General features: G+C 51.6%; 4 long non-coding RNA genes across 4 annotated transcripts; 1 reads left to right on the forward strand and 3 right to left on the reverse strand.

Moving 5' to 3' along the window:
• Positions 1-2016: 2016 nt before the first annotated feature.
• LOC136009075 (uncharacterized) lies at positions 2017-2895 on the reverse strand. The gene is made up of 3 exons (XR_010610307.1): positions 2854-2895; positions 2674-2769; positions 2017-2586 (listed from the first exon to the last, which is right to left on the reverse strand). It is a non-coding gene; the product is annotated as an uncharacterized LOC136009075 (long non-coding RNA).
• A 1192-nt stretch (positions 2896-4087) lies between these two features.
• LOC136009076 (uncharacterized) lies at positions 4088-4979 on the reverse strand. Its single transcript, XR_010610308.1, has 3 exons — positions 4938-4979; positions 4758-4853; positions 4088-4670 (listed from the first exon to the last, which is right to left on the reverse strand). It is a non-coding gene; the product is annotated as an uncharacterized LOC136009076 (long non-coding RNA).
• A 1190-nt stretch (positions 4980-6169) lies between these two features.
• Positions 6170-7061, reverse strand: LOC136009077 (uncharacterized). Its single transcript, XR_010610309.1, has 3 exons — positions 7020-7061; positions 6840-6935; positions 6170-6752 (listed from the first exon to the last, which is right to left on the reverse strand). It is a non-coding gene; the product is annotated as an uncharacterized LOC136009077 (long non-coding RNA).
• A 5889-nt stretch (positions 7062-12950) lies between these two features.
• On the forward strand, positions 12951-13919 carry LOC136009078 (uncharacterized). The gene is made up of 3 exons (XR_010610310.1): positions 12951-13319; positions 13566-13755; positions 13828-13919. It is a non-coding gene; the product is annotated as an uncharacterized LOC136009078 (long non-coding RNA).
• Positions 13920-21049: the final 7130 nt, after the last annotated feature.

The following is a 21049-nucleotide window of genomic DNA, read 5'->3' on the forward strand; positions in this document are numbered from 1 at the left end:
TCAACTCTAAGCTCACACACACACACACAAACACACAAACACCTTAACTCCTCACAGCCCTCCTCAGCTGCCACCTTCACCTCCCCCAGGTTACCTGCAGCACCTGAAACACAAAGGGAAACAGACAAATGCTGAGAGAGGGTTTAAAGATGCACCCTTACCTCAGCAAGTCCCTTCTCGCTCTGCTGTCACTCTGCTGCTCATCTGCTGGCCTTTGCACGTCTTACCTGCTCTTCATTGAGCCCGGGCTCTCCCTGCAGAACACAGCCTTAAGAGATGCTTTTAATTTCACAAAAACTGAAAGACACTATCAGTTGCTGCTTCACCCAGCTAAGCATAGCTCACCCAGTCCAAGTAAGCTCCGGGACACAGAGCCCTACTGCGCTCCTCCATCTGCACCTCCTAATTTAAAACACGCAGCAAATCAAAAGCCCGCCAGGACAATCAACTGGAACTTGCTTCCAAGGAATCTTGGAATTCTTAGGATCTTGCCACAGTTGCCCAGTTCCTTTCCATCATCTGCAACAACAAACAAACGGGAGCACACTGTGCTGGCTGTCACTACCCCCACCCCAACCAGCAACGCCAGCCTGTTCCGTAACAAACCCCTGCCTCCTCCAATGCTCCTCAACACGGTGCTCGCATGCTCCACATTGATTCCGGAGCATGATGACGGGCTGTCTCCTGCAATCCAGAACCTAGGAGTACAAGGGAGACAAATTACCACCGTGCTTGCAAGAAGGGACCAAGCCACAACCCCTATTGTTACCTCCCTGCCTCACCACACACACTCACCTGACTCCAGATGTAAAACACAGGACCTGCAACACCAAACACAAATACTGCACCCCCTTGCCGTGATATTTTCAAATCTGAGCCCATACACACAACCCACTTATCTTCTCACGGCCTTCCTCCATTTGCCTCTTCACCTCTCCTGAGTTGGCCGCAGCACCTGAAAAACAACTCATTGGAAACACACAGAGAAGGTTCAAAGCGGCAACCATGCCTCCGGAAGTCCCGCCTCCCTCTCCCGTCACTTTACTGCTCATCCACTGGCCTTCGCAGGCCTGCGGTTCTATTCTACAAGCCCGTGCACTGTCTACAGAACACAAATACAAGGAATGTTTCCAAGTTCATGACAATTGCAAGACATTCCATCAGTTGAGTTATGTTTAGCGGGCTGAAGCAGCACGTTGCCCAAGGCAGCTCTGGGTCAGAGGTCACGCTCAGCTCCTTCTTCTGCACCTCCTAATTGAAAATAAACAGCAAAGCATAAGCCAGACAGGAGATTAAGCTGGAACTTCTTCCTTCTGACATAGCAAGTTCACCCCCCTGGTACCTTCAACTCTGCTCAACCCACCCACAGCAGCCTCTCACACGTGCCTATCCACCTCGCCATCTGCAAGAACAACCTGGCATTAGTCACTGCAACACCAAGCAAAAGCTTAGTCTGCCTCAAAGCCTCAGGCCACACTCACACCGACACTTAGGTTGACATGCAGTCACACACTGGCATTCAGACACTCTCAGAACAGGCCCTCACACCCTCCGGCTCACACACTAACTCCAGATATATACTATCACACCCACTCCCAAGCAGACTCTCTGCCCCCGACTCATTCATTACAAGCTTATTCCCAGAGCTCTTCTGTCCATTCACACAGATCATCAAGAGTAGACAGCTACACTGTGATTATAAAAACCCACCACCTACGCTCCAGAGCTCAAGAACTCCAGGTCAGAAAAACCAGAGACAAACAGAACTGCCAACTACTTTATTAACACGGGAAACTACAGAGATACTCAAGGATACTTCTCATGGCTGCCTATCTTCCCAACCCCAAGGACCCTGCCAAGACCACCAGCAAACCAGCTCCGAGAATCATCACGGCCGTGCGAGGTGGCAGGCTCAACCTTAGCGGGCGTCCCCGCGCAGGCAACGGTCGCCTGGGTGGGATGAGCTTCTGCCTCCCTCACACGGCATGAGGCTCGGGCTTCCATACTCACAAACGGGCACGCTCATTGCGACGCAGGGGGCCAGCCCACATCGCAAGAAGTGGCCAACAATATCTGGGAAGGTCTGCAAGGCTCAGGACTTTTCCAGGCAGTTCTAAAGCACAACTTCCTGGGTAGGAAACAAAGCTGGACTCGTCTTGAAACAGCCAAAGCACCACTCTCTGCGAGGAGCCAAAGGCGACAAACAGCACTTGCCCACCCTTGTGTGTTTCACCACGGACCATTACCTACTGTCCCGGACGCGACACCCCAGACTTAAGCCCCACAAATGGCACCTTTTCATCCTGGCATTTAAATCTGAGGCACCACCTGCGCTATAGCTGACCATTTACCTCCCAGCCACCTCCGACTGTGTCCTCAGACATTCTGGCTCAAATACTACATTGGAATGCTACATCTCAAACCCCTTCCTGCCATTCTGACGTTGTCCCCCACGCCCTCGCCTCCTACAGGAGGCCCTCTACTTAGCGTGCGTAGTGCCGTGCGTCTCGAGGCGGCCTCACTGCTCAGAACTCCCACAGCAGACGCCAGCCATGCTGCTGCCGTTACCAAGTTCCTCTTCATCATCTGCCAGAAACAAACAAAGAAAGGGGAACACGTTGTGCTGGCCATCATCTCCAGCATCCCAGCCATCCAGCTCGGCCTCTTCCTTACCAACCGTCTGCCTCCTCCCAAGCTCCTCAACACCGTGCTCAAATGTGCCAAAGCCATTCCAGACTCTGACGCCGGGCCTCTCCTCCCCTGCGTGCCCTAGGAGTGCAACAGAAGCCAGTGACCATGGTTCTTGCCAAAGTGACCCACTCCACAATCCTTCCGCTTACCTCCCTGACTCACCTCAAGCACTCATCCGACTCCCAACCTAGAGGGCAACACCTGCAATACCAAACACAAATACTGAACCCCTTTACCACGTTCTTCTCAACTCTAAGCTCACACACACACACACACACACAAACCCCTTAACTCCTCACAGCCCTCCTCCGTTGGCACCCTCACCTCTCCCGAGTTACCTGCGGCACCTGAAACACAAAGGGAAACAGACAAACGCTGAGAGAGGGTTCCAAGATGCACCCTGCCCTCAGCAAGTCCCATCTCCCTCTCCCGTCACTCTGCTGCTCGTCCGCTGGCCTTTGCACGTCTTGCGTTCTCTTCTTTGAGCCCGTGCACCCCCTGCAGAACACAACATTAAGAGCTGGTTTTAATTTCACAAAAACTACAAGGCACTCCATCAGGTGCTGCTTCACTCTGCTAAGCATAGCTCACCTAGTCCAAGTCAGCTCTGGGGCACAGACCTCGCTGCGCTCCTCGCTCCGCACCTCCAAATTCAAAACGCACAGCAAGCCAGAAGACAGCCAGGAGAGTAAGCTGGAACTTCCTTCTGACACCACAATTTTACCCACCTGGTACCATCGCTCCACTCAACCCTCCTCCATCAGCCTCTCACACGCGGCTATCCATCTCGCCATCTGCAAGAACAACCTGGCATTAGTCACCGCAACGCCAAGCAAAAGCTTAGTCTGCCTCAAAGCCTCAGGCCACACTCACACCGACGCTTAGGTTGACATGCAGTCACACACTGGCATTCACACACTCTCAGAACAGGCCCTCACACCCTCCAGCTCACACACTAACTCCAGATATATACTATCACACCCACTCCCAAGCAGACTCTCTGCCCCCGACTCATTCATTACAAGCTTATTCCCAGAGCTCTTCTGTCCATTCGCACAGATCATCAAGAGTAGACAGCTACACTGTGATTATAAAAACCCACCACCTACGCTCCAGAGCTCAAGAACTCCAGGTCAGAGAAAACCAGAGACAAACAGAACTGCCAACTACTTTATTAACATGGGAAACTACAGAGATACTCAAGGATACTTCTCATGGCTGCCTATCTTCCCAACCCCAAGGACCCTGCCAAGACCACCAGCAAACCAGCTCCAAGAATCATCACGGCCGTGCGAGGTGGCAGGCTCAACCTTAGCGGGCGTCCCCGCGCAGGCAACGGTCGCCTGGGTGGGATGAGCTTCTGCCTCCCTCACACGGCATGAGGCTCGGGCTTCCATACTCACAAACGGGCACGCTCATTGCGACGCAGGGGGCCAGCCCACATCGCAAGAAGTGGCCAACAATATCTGGGAAGGTCTGCAAGGCTCAGGACTTTTCCAGGCAGTTCTAAAGCACAACTTCCTGGGTAGGAAACAAAGCTGGACTCGTCTTGAAACAGCCAAAGCACCACTCTCTGCGAGGAGCCAAAGGCGACAAACAGCACTTGCCCACCCTTGTGTGTTTCACCACGGACCATTACCTACTGTCCCGGACGCGACACCCCAGACTTAAGCCCCACAAATGGCACCTTTTCATCCTGGCATTTAAATCTGAGGCACCACCTGCGCTATAGCTGACCATTTACCTCCCAGCCACCTCCGACTGTGTCCTCAGACATTCTGGCTCAAATACTACATTGGAATGCTACATCTCAAACCCCTTCCTGCCATTCTGACGTTGTCCCCCACGCCCTCGCCTCCTACAGGAGGCCCTCTACTTAGCGTGCGTAGTGCCGTGCGTCTCGAGGCGGCCTCACTGCTCAGAACTCCCACAGCAGACGCCAGCCATGCTGCTGCCGTTACCAAGTTCCTCTTCATCATCTGCCAGAAACAAACAAAGAAAGGGGAACACGTTGTGCTGGCCATCATCTCCAGCATCCCAGCCATCCAGCTCGGCCTCTTCCTTACCAACCGTCTGCCTCCTCCCAAGCTCCTCAACACCGTGCTCAAATGTGCCAAAGCCATTCCAGACTCTGACGCCGGGCCTCTCCTCCCCTGCGTGCCCTAGGAGTGCAACAGAAGCCAGTGACCATGGTTCTTGCCAAAGTGACCCACTCCACAATCCTTCCGCTTACCTCCCTGACTCACCTCAAGCACTCATCCGACTCCCAACCTAGAGGGCAACACCTGCAATACCAAACACAAATACTGAACCCCTTTACCACGTTCTTCTCAACTCTAAGCTCACACACACACACACACACACAAACCCCTTAACTCCTCACAGCCCTCCTCCGTTGGCACCCTCACCTCTCCCGAGTTACCTGCGGCACCTGAAACACAAAGGGAAACAGACAAACGCTGAGAGAGGGTTCCAAGATGCACCCTGCCCTCAGCAAGTCCCATCTCCCTCTCCCGTCACTCTGCTGCTCGTCCGCTGGCCTTTGCACGTCTTGCGTTCTCTTCTTTGAGCCCGTGCACCCCCTGCAGAACACAACATTAACAGCTGGTTTTAATTTCACAAAAACTACAAGGCACTCCATCAGGTGCTGCTTCACTCTGCTAAGCATAGCTCACCTAGTCCAAGTCAGCTCTGGGGCACAGACCTCGCTGCGCTCCTCACTCCGCACCTCCAAATTCAAAACGCACAGCAAGCCAGAAGACAGCCAGGAGAGTAAGCTGGAACTTCCTTCTGACACCACAATTTTACCCACCTGGTACCATCGCTCCACTCAACCCTCCTCCATCAGCCTCTCACACGCGGCTATCCATCTCGCCATCTGCAAGAACAACCTGGCATTAGTCACCGCAACGCCAAGCAAACCTTAGTCTGCCTCTAAGTCTCAGGCCAGACTCACACCGACGCTCACGTTGACATGCATACACAGACTGACATTCACACACTCTCAACACAGACCCTCACACCCTCTGGCTCACACACTAACTCCACATAATACTACCACTCCCACTCCCAAGCAGACTCTCTCGCCCTCACTCATTCATTACAAGCTTATTCCCAGAGCTCTTCTGTCCATTCGCACAGATCATCAAGAGTAGACAGCTACACTGTGATTATAAAAACCCACCACCTACGCTCCAGAGCTCAAGAACTCCAGGTCAGAGAAAACCAGAGACAAACAGAACTGCCAACTACTTTATTAACATGGGAAACTACAGAGATACTCAAGGATACTTCTCATGGCTGCCTATCTTCCCAACCCCAAGGACCCTGCCAAGACCACCAGCAAAACAGCTCCGAGAATCATCACGGCCGTGCGAGGTGGCAGGCTCAACCTTAGCGGGCGTCCCCGCGCAGGCAACGGTCGCCTGGGTGGGATGAGCTTCTGCCTCCCTCACACGGCATGAGGCTCGGGCTTCCATACTCACAAACGGGCACGCTCATTGCGACGCAGGGGGCCAGCCCACATCGCAAGAAGTGGCCAACAATATCTGGGAAGGTCTGCAAGGCTCAGGACTTTTCCAGGCAGTTCTAAAGCACAACTTCCTGGGTAGGAAACAAAGCTGGACTCGTCTTGAAACAGCCAAAGCACCACTCTCTGCGAGGAGCCAAAGGCGACAAACAGCACTTGCCCACCCTTGTGTGTTTCACCACGGACCATTACCTACTGTCCCGGACGCGACACCCCAGACTTAAGCCCCACAAATGGCACCTTTTCATCCTGGCATTTAAATCTGAGGCACCACCTGCGCTATAGCTGACCATTTACCTCCCAGCCACCTCCGACTGTGTCCTCAGACATTCTGGCTCAAATACTACATTGGAATGCTACATCTCAAACCCCTTCCTGCCATTCTGACGTTGTCCCCCACGCCCTCGCCTCCTACAGGAGGCCCTCTACTTAGCGTGCGTAGTGCCGTGCGTCTCGAGGCGGCCTCACTGCTCAGAACTCCCACAGCAGACGCCAGCCATGCTGCTGCCGTTACCAAGTTCCTCTTCATCATCTGCCAGAAACAAACAAAGAAAGGGGAACACGTTGTGCTGGCCATCATCTCCAGCATCCCAGCCATCCAGCTCGGCCTCTTCCTTACCAACCGTCTGCCTCCTCCCAAGCTCCTCAACACCGTGCTCAAATGTGCCAAAGCCATTCCAGACTCTGACGCCGGGCCTCTCCTCCCCTGCGTGCCCTAGGAGTGCAACAGAAGCCAGTGACCATGGTTCTTGCCAAAGTGACCCACTCCACAATCCTTCCGCTTACCTCCCTGACTCACCTCAAGCACTCATCCGACTCCCAACCTAGAGGGCAACACCTGCAATACCAAACACAAATACTGAACCCCTTTACCACGTTCTTCTCAACTCTAAGCTCACACACACACACACACACACAAACCCCTTAACTCCTCACAGCCCTCCTCCGTTGGCACCCTCACCTCTCCCGAGTTACCTGCGGCACCTGAAACACAAAGGGAAACAGACAAACGCTGAGAGAGGGTTCCAAGATGCACCCTGCCCTCAGCAAGTCCCATCTCCCTCTCCCGTCACTCTGCTGCTCGTCCGCTGGCCTTTGCACGTCTTGCGTTCTCTTCTTTGAGCCCGTGCACCCCCTGCAGAACACAACATTAAGAGCTGGTTTTAATTTCACAAAAACTACAAGGCACTCCATCAGGTGCTGCTTCACTCTGCTAAGCATAGCTCACCTAGTCCAAGTCAGCTCTGGGGCACAGACCTCGCTGCGCTCCTCGCTCCGCACCTCCAAATTCAAAACGCACAGCAAGCCAGAAGACAGCCAGGAGAGTAAGCTGGAACTTCCTTCTGACACCACAATTTTACCCACCTGGTACCATCGCTCCACTCAACCCTCCTCCATCAGCCTCTCACACGCGGCTATCCATCTCGCCATCTGCAAGAACAACCTGGCATTAGTCACCGCAACGCCAAGCAAACCTTAGTCTGCCTCTAAGTCTCAGGCCAGACTCACACCGGCGCTCAGGTTGACATGCATACACAGACTGACATTCACACACTCTCAACACAGACCCTCACACCCTCTGGCTCACACACTAACTCCACATAATACTACCACTCCCACTCCCAAGCAGACTCTCTCGCCCTCACTCATTCATTACAAGCTTATTCCCAGAGCTCTTCTGTCCATTCACACAGATCATCAAGAGTAGACAGCTACACTGTGATTATAAAAACCCACCACCTACGCTCCAGAGCTCAAGAACTCCAGGTCAGAGAAAACCAGAGACAAACAGAACTGCCAACTACTTTATTAACATGGGAAACTACAGAGATACTCAAGGATACTTCTCATGGCTGCCTATCTTCCCAACCCCAAGGACCCTGCCAAGACCACCAGCAAACCAGCTCCGAGAATCATCACGGCCGTGCGAGGTGGCAGGCTCAACCTTAGCGGGCGTCCCCGCGCAGGCAACGGTCGCCTGGGTGGGATGAGCTTCTGCCTCCCTCACACGGCATGAGGCTCGGGCTTCCATACTCACAAACGGGCATGCTCATTGCGACGCAGGGGGCCAGCCCACATCGCAAGAAGTGGCCAACAATATCTGGGAAGGTCTGCAAGGCTCAGGACTTTTCCAGGCAGTTCTAAAGCACAACTTCCTGGGTAGGAAACAAAGCTGGACTCGTCTTGAAACAGCCAAAGCACCACTCTCTGCGAGGAGCCAAAGGCGACAAACAGCACTTGCCCACCCTTGTGTGTTTCACCACGGACCATTACCTACTGTCCCGGACGCGACACCCCAGACTTAAGCCCCACAAATGGCACCTTTTCATCCTGGCATTTAAATCTGAGGCACCACCTGCGCTATAGCTGACCATTTACCTCCCAGCCACCTCCGACTGTGTCCTCAGACATTCTGGCTCAAATACTACATTGGAATGCTACATCTCAAACCCCTTCCTGCCATTCTGACGTTGTCCCCCACGCCCTCGCCTCCTACAGGAGGCCCTCTACTTAGCGTGCGTAGTGCCGTGCGTCTCGAGGCGGCCTCACTGCTCAGAACTCCCACAGCAGACGCCAGCCATCTTGCTGCCGTTACCAAGTTCCTCTTCATCATCTGCCAGAAACAAACAAAGAAAGGGGAACACGTTGTGCTGGCCATCATCTCCAGCATCCCAGCTATCTATGCCAGCCTTTTCTGTAACTTTACTTCGCCTTTACATTATGCTCACCTACTCCCAATCTATTGCAGAATACAATGCTGGGCTTCTCCTGCACTCTAGGACCTAGGAGTACAATAGAAAGAAATGACCATGGTGCTTGTAAAAAGTGACCAACCCCCACAACCATTATTGTTACCTCTCCGACTCACCTCAAATACTCACCTGACTGCAGAAGTGGAACGCAAGACCTGCAATAACCAACACTACTACTGAACCCTTTGCCATGTTATTCTCAGCTCTTACTCACCACTCACGCAGACAACCTTCTGACAGCCCTCCTCAGCTGGCAGCTTCACCTCTCTTGATTTAAGTGTGGCACCTAAAAAAGAAATGGAAACAGGCACTCATGGAGAGAAAAACAGAAGCTTTGGCCGACCCTGAAATAAGTTGCTACTGGGGTGTTCCAAGCATGGCTCACCTTGACTGAGTCATCTGAATGTTATTTTTCAGCTCGAGTGTGAGGATGAGTTTGAGCCAGGGAGTCTTAGCCAGGTAGTCAGAACCAGGAATTCTGTGTTAGAATCAACTTGAGATTTGTGTGGATGCATGAGCCAGTCAGTGTCAGACTAAACCTAAGTGAGTGTGAGGAGAAGTCAGCGCCAGAGAACGTCTGTGCAGCTTAAACATGAACATGAGTCTGAGCCAGTCTGTGTGAGAAGGAGCCTGCACTGTCTGCCAGTCTTGAATATGAGTCTAAGCCAATGAAAGCCAGAAAATTAAAGCTGGGGAGCAGGCAATGAACCAGAACCAGACGAAACAAGACCCAGCTGTGGATCGTCAGGGTGCTTTTATCCCAGCTGGGAGTTTGCCCCACCCCTGACCCAGGGCACTGGGGGAAGGGCTGTGGGTGACACCCTCCCTCCCTAACACAGTCAAGCTGTAGCTGCCCTACCCATGTAAGCTCATGCTACAGAGTAACCCCCTGCCTTTCCCTCAGCCCCATGCTACATTTCAAACCCCGGACCTTGTCCCCCACCCTCCAGCCCCAAGCAGCAGTCCCTCTACTTAGCTTCCATAGTGCCATGGGTTTCAAGCTGGCCTTGATGCTCAGAACACCCACATCAGAGTCCTGTGATCTTGCCACAGCTGCCAAGTTTCTCTTTACCACCTGCAGCAAACAAACGAGCAAACAGGAACACACTGTGCTGGCCACCATCATCACCAGCACCCCACCCACCAGTGCTGGCCTGCTCTGTAACAGCCCTCTTTCTCCTTCAAAGCTCATCATGTGCTTGCCTGTTCCAAACCCACAGTGGAGTCCGACATTGAGCCTCTCCTCACCTTCAGGTCCTAGGAGTACAATAGAGACAAATGATCACCCTGCTTGCAAAAAGGGACCGACCCCACTATCCTTCTCCTTACCTGTCTGACTCACTTCAAGCACTCATCCGACTCCAAAGGTAGAGGGCAGCTCTGCAACACCGAGCACAAATACTGAACCCCTTTGCCATGCTCTCCTCAACAATTAAGCACCCCCAACACACACAACCCCCGATCTTCTCACAGCCCTCCTGAGTTTGCAGCTTCACCTCCCTCGAGTTATCTGCAGCACCTAGAAAAGTAAAGGGAACATGCACACACTGACAGAGATACAGAAGCTGCACCCTTCCCTCAGGAAGTCCCATCTCTCTCTCCTGTCACTTTACTACTCATCCACTAGCCCTCAGAGCTTTTCCATCCCTTTATTCTAACGTGTACACCCCCTGGAATACACCACCAACAAAAAGTAATTGCAGCTTTATGAAAATGACAAGACCCTAAAATAAATTGCTGCTTGGGTGGTCTAAACTTTGCTCACCTTGGCTAAATCACCTGAATGTCTTTGTTTAGTTAGAATGTGAGAGCTAGTCTGAACCAGGAAGCCTATGTTAGTCTCGATGTGAGACTCGTGTGGTTGGGCGAGCCAGTCAATGCCAAATTGAGCCTAAATCTGAACTAGAGTGTCTGTGCTGTTTAAGCATATGAGCCTGAGCCAGTCTGTGTGGAAGAAAACCTCTTTGAGACTAAGCCCTAGAATGTGAGACAGAAAACCCCCACCCAGTCTGAAACCAAGTATAGTTTTGAGCCCAGCTTCATAAAAGTGAAGCTATGGAATCTGAGAATTTTGAAGAGAAATCTAAGCCCCAAAAAGAAACTTCCTGCCATTCTGACGTTGTCCCCCACGCCCTCGCCTCCTACAGGAGGCCCTCTACTTAGCGTGCGTAGTGCCGTGCGTCTCAAGGCGGCCTCACTGCTCAGAACTCCCACAGCAGACGCCAGCCATGCTGCTGCCGTTACCAAGTTCCTCTTCATCATCTGCCAGAAACAAACAAAGAAAGGGGAACACGTTGTGCTGTCCATCATCTCCAGCATCCCAGCCATCCAGCTCGGCCTCTTCCTTACCAACCGTCTGCCTCCTCCCAAGCTCCTCAACACCGTGCTCAAATGTGCCAAAGCCATTCCAGACTCTGACGCCGGGCCTCTCCTCCCCTGCGTGCCCTAGGAGTGCAACAGAAGCCAGTGACCATGGTTCTTGCCAAAGTGACCCACTCCACAATCCTTCCGCTTACCTCCCTGACTCACCTCAAGCACTCATCCGACTCCCAACCTAGAGGGCAACACCTGCAATACCAAACACAAATACTGAATCTTTTTTCCATGTTTTTCTAAACATGAGGGCATCACACTCAAAATGAAACCCTTTACCTTTTTATAGCTGGAACTGGAAGCTGGATAAAAGCCTTAGAAGGCTCCTGCTGATGTGACTGAAAAAAAAGCTGTTCTCTGCTTTATGTTTGTAAGTAATGAACACGAATGCCTGACCAGCTTTTAACCAGCCAACACAAGCACTCTGTATATGAAGGACTAAGTTCCAAGAACAAGCTTAACACTTTCAGTTCTAGCAGTGAGTTGGAAGCACCAAAACAGCACACAAGCTAATGCACTCATTAAAACAGTCAAGCTGTACTACCCTGCCCACTATAAGATGGTGCTAAAAAAAGTCCCACTTATTTTTTCTCATCCCCATGGTGTATTTCAAATCTCTTTCTGCTATCCTGATGCTGTTTCCCCCGTCTGTTCTGTGGAAAACTAATCTTTCTGCTTAGTTTTTATAGTGTCATAAGTCTCAAACTAAAATTGTTGCTCAGATCTCCCACACTAGACACATGGGTGTTTACTGCACCCACCCAATTTATTTTTATCATTTGCAGTAACAGGAATAAAAGGAAAAAATAAAAGAACTGCCACACAACATTCTGCAGACTAAGACAAGGAAATTCCCTGAAATATTTATTATATGCAGACTGTAATGAACAAGCACTCTGTAATTTAGAGTTTTAAAATAAGAAATATGCAAGCTGAAAAGCATCCTTTTATCTTTCCCTGCCAAAAGTCATCAGTTATTTAACAGTCACTACATCCCAAAAGAACATTAATATTATGTTTTGGTATTCTTTAGACCCAAGTGTCCAACTTAGTTTTTGAAAGAGCACAAACCCAAAGGCACTCTTGAAGTAACTCTTAAACATATAAATGGAATGTTTGCTCAGTAACCACTGTTATAAATATTTTATGAGAAATAAAAGACAAATAATAAGAACATAAACTGTGAACAAATTTTTCTTTAAGTTCTGTGTCTGAGAGCAATTAAAAAAAACCCTTACCTGAACACCACCACTAAGAACAGCACCTCAAGTAAAACCACAGCACAAAGAAATTCATTTATACAAGATGCAAAACCAAAGATAGCTTAAAAAAATTAGCTCAGAAAAAATCATTTCAAAAAACTCAAAAAACAAAAGCAATACACACATCATTAAAACCACAAAACACCCCAAAGACCTTACCTTGAACAGCAACAAATCCTAAAGAAGACCCTTACTCTGAAGCTGTGCCTTATATACCCCAGGCCCTACCCACAACCCCCCCCCTCCCCAGTGCCCTGGCTCAGGGGTGGGGCAAACCAGCTGCTGGGATAAAAACAGCCTGACAAGGTGCACCTGGTTTTTGTTGTTTTGGGTTTGGTTTCTTGGCTGCTCTCTGATTTTAACTTCTTGGGTTTCTTTTGGGGGCTTAGATTTCTCTTCAAAATTCTCAGATTCCATAGCTTCACTTTTATGAAGCTGGGCTCAAAACTATACTTGGTTTCAGACTGGGTGGGGGTTTTCTGTCTCACATTCTAGGGCTTAGTCTCAAAGAGGTTTTCTTCCACACAGACTGGCTCAGGCTCATATGCTTAAACAGCACAGACACTCTAGTTCAGATTTAGGCTCAATTTGGCATTGACTGGCTCGCCCAACCACACGAGTCTCACATCGAGACTAACACAGGCAGGCTTCCTGGTTCAGACTCGCTCTCACATTCTAACTAAACAAAGACATTCAGGTGATTTAGCCAAGGTGAGCAAAGCTTAGACCACCCAAGCAGCAATTTATTTTAGGGTCTTGTCATTTTCATAAAGCTGCAATTACTTTTTGTTGGTGGTGTATTCCAGGGGGTGTACACGTTAGAATAAAGGGATGGAAAAGCTCTGAGGGCTAGTGGATGAGTAGTAAAGTGACAGGAGAGAGAGATGGGACTTCCTGAGGGAAGGGTGCAGCTTCTGTATCTCTGTCAGTGTGTGCATGTTCCCTTTACTTTTCTAGGTGCTGCAGATAACTCGAGGGAGGTGAAGCTGCAAACTCAGGAGGGCTGTGAGAAGATCGGGGGTTGTGTGTGTTGGGGGTGCTTAATTGTTGAGGAGAGCATGGCAAAGGGGTTCAGTATTTGTGCTCGGTGTTGCAGAGCTGCCCTCTACCTTTGGAGTCGGATGAGTGCTTGAAGTGAGTCAGACAGGTAAGGAGAAGGATAGTGGGGTCGGTCCCTTTTTGCAAGCAGGGTGATCATTTGTCTCTATTGTACTCCTAGGACCTGGAGGTGAGGAGAGGCTCAATGTCGGACTCCACTGTGGGTTTGGAACAGGCAAGCACATGATGAGCTTTGAAGGAGAAAGAGGGCTGTTACAGAGCAGGCCAGCACTGGTGGGTGGGGTGCTGGTGATGATGGTGGCCAGCACAGTGTGTTCCTGTTTGCTCGTTTGTTTGCTGCAGGTGGTAAAGAGAAACTTGGCAGCTGTGGCAAGATCACAGGACTCTGATGTGGGTGTTCTGAGCATCAAGGCCAGCTTGAAACCCATGGCACTATGGAAGCTAAGTAGAGGGACTGCTGCTTGGGGCTGGAGGGTGGGGGACAAGGTCCGGGGTTTGAAATGTAGCATGGGGCTGAGGGAAAGGCAGGGGGTTACTCTGTAGCATGAGCTTACATGGGTAGGGCAGCTACAGCTTGACTGTGTTAGGGAGGGAGGGTGTCACCCACAGCCCTTCCCCCAGTGCCCTGGGTCAGGGGTGGGGCAAACTCCCAGCTGGGATAAAAGCACCCTGACGATCCACAGCTGGGTCTTGTTTCGTCTGGTTCTGGTTCATTGCCTGCTCCCCAGCTTTAATTTTCTGGCTTTCATTGGCTTAGACTCATATTCAAGACTGGCAGACAGTGCAGGCTCCTTCTCACACAGACTGGCTCAGACTCATGTTCATGTTTAAGCTGCACAGACGTTCTCTGGCGCTGACTTCTCCTCACACTCACTTAGGTTTAGTCTGACACTGACTGGCTCATGCATCCACACAAATCTCAAGTTGATTCTAACACAGAATTCCTGGTTCTGACTACCTGGCTAAGACTCCCTGGCTCAAACTCATCCTCACACTCGAGCTGAAAAATAACATTCAGATGACTCAGTCAAGGTGAGCCATGCTTGGAACACCCCAGTAGCAACTTATTTCAGGGTCGGCCAAAGCTTCTGTTTTTCTCTCCATGAGTGCCTGTTTCCATTTCTTTTTTAGGTGCCACACTTAAATCAAGAGAGGTGAAGCTGCCAGCTGAGGAGGGCTGTCAGAAGGTTGTCTGCGTGAGTGGTGAGTAAGAGCTGAGAATAACATGGCAAAGGGTTCAGTAGTAGTGTTGGTTATTGCAGGTCTTGCGTTCCACTTCTGCAGTCAGGTGAGTATTTGAGGTGAGTCGGAGAGGTAACAATAATGGTTGTGGGGGTTGGTCACTTTTTACAAGCACCATGGTCATTTCTTTCTATTGTACTCCTAGGTCCTAGAGTGCAGGAGAAGCCCAGCATTGTATTCTGCAATAGATTGGGAGTAGGTGAGCATAATGTAAAGGCGAAGTAAAGTTACAGAAAAGGCTGGCATAGATAGCTGGGATGCTGGAGATGATGGCCAGCACAACGTGTTCCCCTTTCTTTGTTTGTTTCTGGCAGATGATGAAGAGGAACTTGGTAACGGCAGCAAGATGGCTGGCGTCTGCTGTGGGAGTTCTGAGCAGTGAGGCCGCCTCGAGACGCACGGCACTACGCACGCTAAGTAGAGGGCCTCCTGTAGGAGGCGAGGGCGTGGGGGACAACGTCAGAATGGCAGGAAGGGGTTTGAGATGTAGCATTCCAATGTAGTATTTGAGCCAGAATGTCTGAGGACACAGTCGGAGGTGGCTGGGAGGTAAATGGTCAGCTATAGCGCAGGTGGTGCCTCAGATTTAAATGCCAGGATGAAAAGGTGCCATTTGTGGGGCTTAAGTCTGGGGTGTCGCGTCCGGGACAGTAGGTAATGGTCCGTGGTGAAACACACAAGGGTGGGCAAGTGCTGTTTGTCGCCTTTGGCTCCTCGCAGAGAGTGGTGCTTTGGCTGTTTCAAGACGAGTCCAGCTTTGTTTCCTACCCAGGAAGTTGTGCTTTAGAACTGCCTGGAAAAGTCCTGAGCCTTGCAGACCTTCCCAGATATTGTTGGCCACTTCTTGCGATGTGGGCTGGCCCCCTGCGTCGCAATGAGCGTGCCCGTTTGTGAGTATGGAAGCCCGAGCCTCATGCCGTGTGAGGGAGGCAGAAGCTCATCCCACCCAGGCGACCGTTGCCTGCGCGGGGACGCCCGCTAAGGTTGAGCCTGCCACCTCGCACGGCCGTGATGATTCTTGGAGCTGGTTTGCTGGTGGTCTTGGCAGGGTCCTTGGGGTTGGGAAGATAGGCAGCCATGAGAAGTATCCTTGAGTATCTCTGTAGTTTCCCATGTTAATAAAGTAGTTGGCAGTTCTGTTTGTCTCTGGTTTTCTCTGACCTGGAGTTCTTGAGCTCTGGAGCGTAGGTGGTGGGTTTTTATAATCACAGTGTAGCTGTCTACTCTTGATGATCTGTGCGAATGGACAGAAGAGCTCTGGGAATAAGCTTGTAATGAATGAGTCGGGGGCAGAGAGTCTGCTTGGGAGTGGGTGTGATAGTATATATCTGGAGTTAGTGTGTGAGCTGGAGGGTGTGAGGGCCTGTTCTGAGAGTGTGTGAATGCCAGTGTGTGACTGCATGTCAACCTAAGCGTCGGTGTGAGTGTGGCCTGAGGCTTTGAGGCAGACTAAGCTTTTGCTTGGCGTTGCGGTGACTAATGCCAGGTTGTTCTTGCAGATGGCGAGGTGGATAGGCACGTGTGAGAGGCTTCTTGGGAGGGTCGAGCAGAGTTGAAGGTACCAGGGGGGTGAACTTGCTGTGTCAGAAGGAAGAAGTTCCAGCTTAATCTCCTGTCTGGCTTATGCTTTGCTGTTTATTTTCAATTAGGAGGTGCAGAAGAAGGAGCTGAGCGTGACCTCTGACCCAGAGCTGCCTTGGGCAACGTGCTGTTTCAGCCCGCTAAACATAGCTCAACTGATGGAATGTCTTGCAATTGTCATGAACTTGGAAACATTCCTTGTATTTGTGTTCTGTAGACAGTGCACGGGCTTGAAGAAGAGAACCGCAGGCCTGCGAAGGCCAGTGGATGAGCAGTAAAGTGACGGGACAGGGAGGCGGGACTTCCGGAGGCATGGTTGCCGCTTTGAACCTTCTCTGTGTGTTTCCAATGAGTTGTTTTTCAGGTGCTGCAGCCAGCTCAGGAGAGGTTAAGAGGCAAATGGAGGAGGGCCGTGAGAAGATAAGTGGGTTGTGTGTGTGAGCTCAGATTTGAAAATATCACGGCAAGGGGGTGCAGTATTTCTGTTTGGTGTTGCAGGTCCTGTGTTTTACATCTGGAGTCAGGTGAGTGTGTGTGGTGAGGCAGGGAGGTAACAATAGGGGTTGTGGCTTGGTCCCTTCTTGCAAGCACGGTGGTAATTTGTCTCCCTTGTACTCCTAGGTTCTGGATTGCAGGAGACAGCCCGTCATCATGCTCCGGAATCAATGTGGAGCATGCGAGCACCGTGTTGAGGAGCATTGGAGGAGGCAGGGGTTTGTTATGGAACAGGCTGGCATTGCTGGCTGGGGTGGGGGTAGTGACAGCCAGCACAGTGTGCTCCCGTTTGTTTGTTGTTGCAGATGATGGAAAGGAACTTGGCAACTGTGGCAAGATCCTAAGAGTGACGGGAGAGGGAGATGGGACTTGCTGAGGGCAGGATGCATCTTGGAACCCTCTCTCAGAGTTTGTTTCCCTTTGTGTTTCAGGTGCCGCAGGTAACTCGGGAGAGGTGAAGGTGCCAACGGAGGAGGGCTGCGAGGAGTTAAGGGGTTTGTGTGTGTGTGTGTGTGTGTGTGAGCTTAGAGTTGAGAAGAACGTGGTAAAGGGGTTCAGTATTTGTGTTCGGTATTGCAGGTGTTGCCCTCTAGGTCTGAATTGGGCCAAAGTAGTGCCAAGCCATGCTGTGTAGCAAATGAGTCGTTCTGCCTGTAGCAAACGAGGGTGGGCTGGGCTCTGCTGGGCTGGACAAGGCTAAACTGTGTTGAAGTGGGCTAAACTGGGCTGGGCTGGTCTGAAGTGGGCCAAAGTGGTCTAAACTCTGCTGAAGTGGGCCAAACTGGGCTGAACTGTGCTGGAGTGGCTGAACTGGGCCGAAGGGGCTTCACTGGGTTAGACAGATCTGAGCTTGTCTGAAAGTAACTGGACTGGGCCAAATTGGAGTAAATTTTGCCGGGCTGGGCTGAGCTGAGGTAAACTGGCTTGAAGAGGCTGATCATGTCTTGGCTGGGCTGGGCTGTGCTAAACCGGGCTGAACTGTGCTAAAGTGGGCCTAATTGGGCTCAGCTTGTCTGCGCTGAGCTGCAGTGGGCTGGGCTGTAAAGTGGGGTGAACTGGATTAAACTGGGCAGGGATAAGATGGACTGGGCTAAACTGGGCTGGACTGAGCTGGCCTAAAGTACGCTACGTTGGTCTGGGAAGGGCTAAAGTGGGCTAAACTGTAGTGGGCTGGGCTGCGTTGGGCTAAAGTGGGCTGGACTGGTCTGAATTGGGCTTAACTGTGACAAAGTGTTCTGGATAGATGTGAATTGGGATAAACTAGGCTGAACTGGTCTAAAGTGTGCTGGGCTGGTCTGAAGTGTGGCTGAAGTGGGCTCAAGAGGGCTAAGGCGTGCTGGATGGTCTGAATTGGGCTAAACCCTGCTGAACTGTGCTAAATTGGTTGGGACAGGTCTGAACTGGGCTGGGCTGAGCTAACTTGGTCTGGCCAGGGCAAAACTGGTCTGAAGTGGGCTAAAGTGGGCTGGGCTGGGCTGGGCTGAAGTGGAACGGACTTTGCTAAAGCTGGCTGCGCTGGGCTGAAGTGGGCTGAAGGGGCTGGGGGGAGCTGGAAAGGGCTGGACAGGGCTAATGGGGCCTGGACTGAAGTGGGGTAAAGTGTCTGAAGTGAGATAAGCTGGGCTGGACTGGTGTGCACTGGGCTAAACTGGGCTGTGCTGGGCTAAAGTGGTCTGGAGAGGTCTGAAGTGGGCCAAAATGTGCTGGACTGTGCTAAACTGTCCTTGGGTGGGCTTAATTGCAGTGGACTGAGCTAAAGTGGGCTGGACTGGTCTGAATTGGGCCAAAGTAGTGCCAAGCCATGCTGTGTAGCAAACGAGCCGTTCTGCCTGTAGCAAACGAGGGTGGGCTGGGCTCTGCTGGGCTGGACAAGGCTAAACTGTGTTGAAGTGGGCTAAACTGGGCTGGGCTGGTCTGAAGTGGGCCAAAGTGGTCCAAACTCTCCTGAAGAGGGCCAAACTGGGCTGAACTGTGCTGGAGTGGCTGAACTGGGCCGAAGGGGCCTTCACTGGGTTAGACAGATCTGAGCTTGTCTGAAAGTGACTGGACTGGGCCGAATTGGAGTAAATTTTGCTGGGCTGGGCTGAGCTGAGGTAAACTGGCTTGAAGAGGCTGATCATGTCTTGGCTGGGCTGGGCTGTGCTAAACCGGGCTGAACTGTGCTAAAGTGGGCCTAATTGGGCTCAGCTTGTCTGCGCTGAGCTGCAGTGGGCTGGGCTGTAAAGTGGGGTGAACTGGGTTAAACTGGGCAGGGATAAGATGGACTGGGCTAAACTGGGCTGGACTGAGCTGGCCTAAAGTATGCTACGTTGGGCTGGGAAGGGCTAAAGTGGGCTAAACTGTAGTGGGCTGGGCTGCGTTGGGCTAAAGTGGGCTGGACTGGTCTGAATTAGGCTTAACTGTGACAAAGTGTTCTGGATAGATGTGAATTGGGATAAACTAGGCTGAACTGGTCTAAAGTGTGCTGGGCTGGTCTGAAGTGTGGCTGAAGTGGGCTCAAGAGGGCTAAGGCGTGCTGGATGGTCTGAATTGGGCTAAACCCTGCTGAACTGTGCTAAATTGGTTGGGACAGGTCTGAACTGGGCTGGGCTGAGCTAACTTGGTCTGGCCAGGGCAAAACTGGTCTGAAGTGGGCTAAAGTGGGCTGGGCTGGGCTGGGCTGAAGTGGAACGGACTTTGCTAAAGCTGGCTGCGCTGGGCTGAAGTGGGCTGAAGGGGCTGGGGGGAGCTGGAAAGGGCTGGACAGGGCTAATGGGGCCTGGACTGAAGTGGGGTAAAGTGTCTGAAGTGAGATAAGCTGGGCTGGACTGGTGTGCACTGGGCTAAACTGGGCTGTGCTGGGCTAAAGTGGTCTGGAGAGGTCTGAAGTGGGCCAAAATGTGCTGGACTGTGCTAAACTGTCCTTGGGTGGGCTTAATTGCAGTGGACTGAGCTAAAGTGGGCTGGACTGGTCTGAATTGGGCCAAAGTAGTGCCAAGCCATGCTATGTAGCAAACGAGCCGTTCTGCCTGTAGCAAACGAGGGTGGGCTGGGCTCTGCTGGGCTGGACAAGGCTAAACTGTGTTGAAGTGGGCTAAACTGGGCTGGGCTGGTCTGAAGTGGGCCAAAGTGGTCTAAACTCTCCTGAAGTGGGCCAAACTGGGCTGAACTGTGCTGGAGTGGCTGAACTGGGCCGAAGGGGGCTTCACTGGGTTAGACAGATCTGAGCTTGTCTGAAAGTGACTGGACTGGGCCGAATTGGAGAAATTTTGCTGGGCTGGGCTGAGCTGAGGTAAACTGGCTTGAAGAGGCTGATCATGTCTTGGCTGGGCTGGGCTGTGCTAAACCGGGCTGAACTGTGCTAAAGTGGGCCTAATTGGGCTCAGCTTGTCTGCGCTGAGCTACAGTGGGCTGGGCTGTAAAGTGGGCTGAACTGGGTTCAATTGGGCAAAACGCTAAATTCTCCAGCGAAACGCTCTGTTATCCAGCAAAACGCTAAGTTCTCCAGCAAAACACTATGTTCTCCAGCAAAACATTAAGTTCTCCAGCGAAACGCTAGGTTTTCCACAGAAACGATAAGTTCTACATTACAGAACCAATTTCTCAATTGAAACGCAAAGTTCTCCAGCAAAACGCTAAGTTCTGCAGCGAAACGCTAAGTTCTCCAGTGAAACGCTAACTTCTGCATTACCGAACTAATTTCTCAATTGAAACACAAAGTTCTCCAGCAAAACGCTAAGTTCTCCAGCAAAGTGGGCTGGGCTGGGCTGAAGTGGAACGGACTTTGCTAAAGCTGGCTGCGCTGGGCTGAAGTGGGCTGAACAGGCTGGGGGGAGCTGGAAAGGGCTGGACAGGGCTGATGGGGCCTGGACTGAAGTGGGGTAAAGTGTCTGAAGTGAGATAAGCTGGGCTGGACTGGTGTGCACTGGGCTAAACTGGGCTGTGCTGGGCTAAAGTGGTCTGGAGAGGTCTGAAGTGGGCCAAAATGTGCTGGACTGGGCTAAACTGTCCTTGGGTGGGCTTAATTGCAGTGGACTGAGCTAAAGTGGGCTGGACTGGTCTGAATTGGGCCAAAGTAGTGCCAA

This window comes from Lathamus discolor, chromosome 2 (genome assembly GCF_037157495.1).
Source record: "Lathamus discolor isolate bLatDis1 chromosome 2, bLatDis1.hap1, whole genome shotgun sequence".
NCBI lineage: Eukaryota > Metazoa > Chordata > Aves > Psittaciformes > Psittacidae > Lathamus > Lathamus discolor.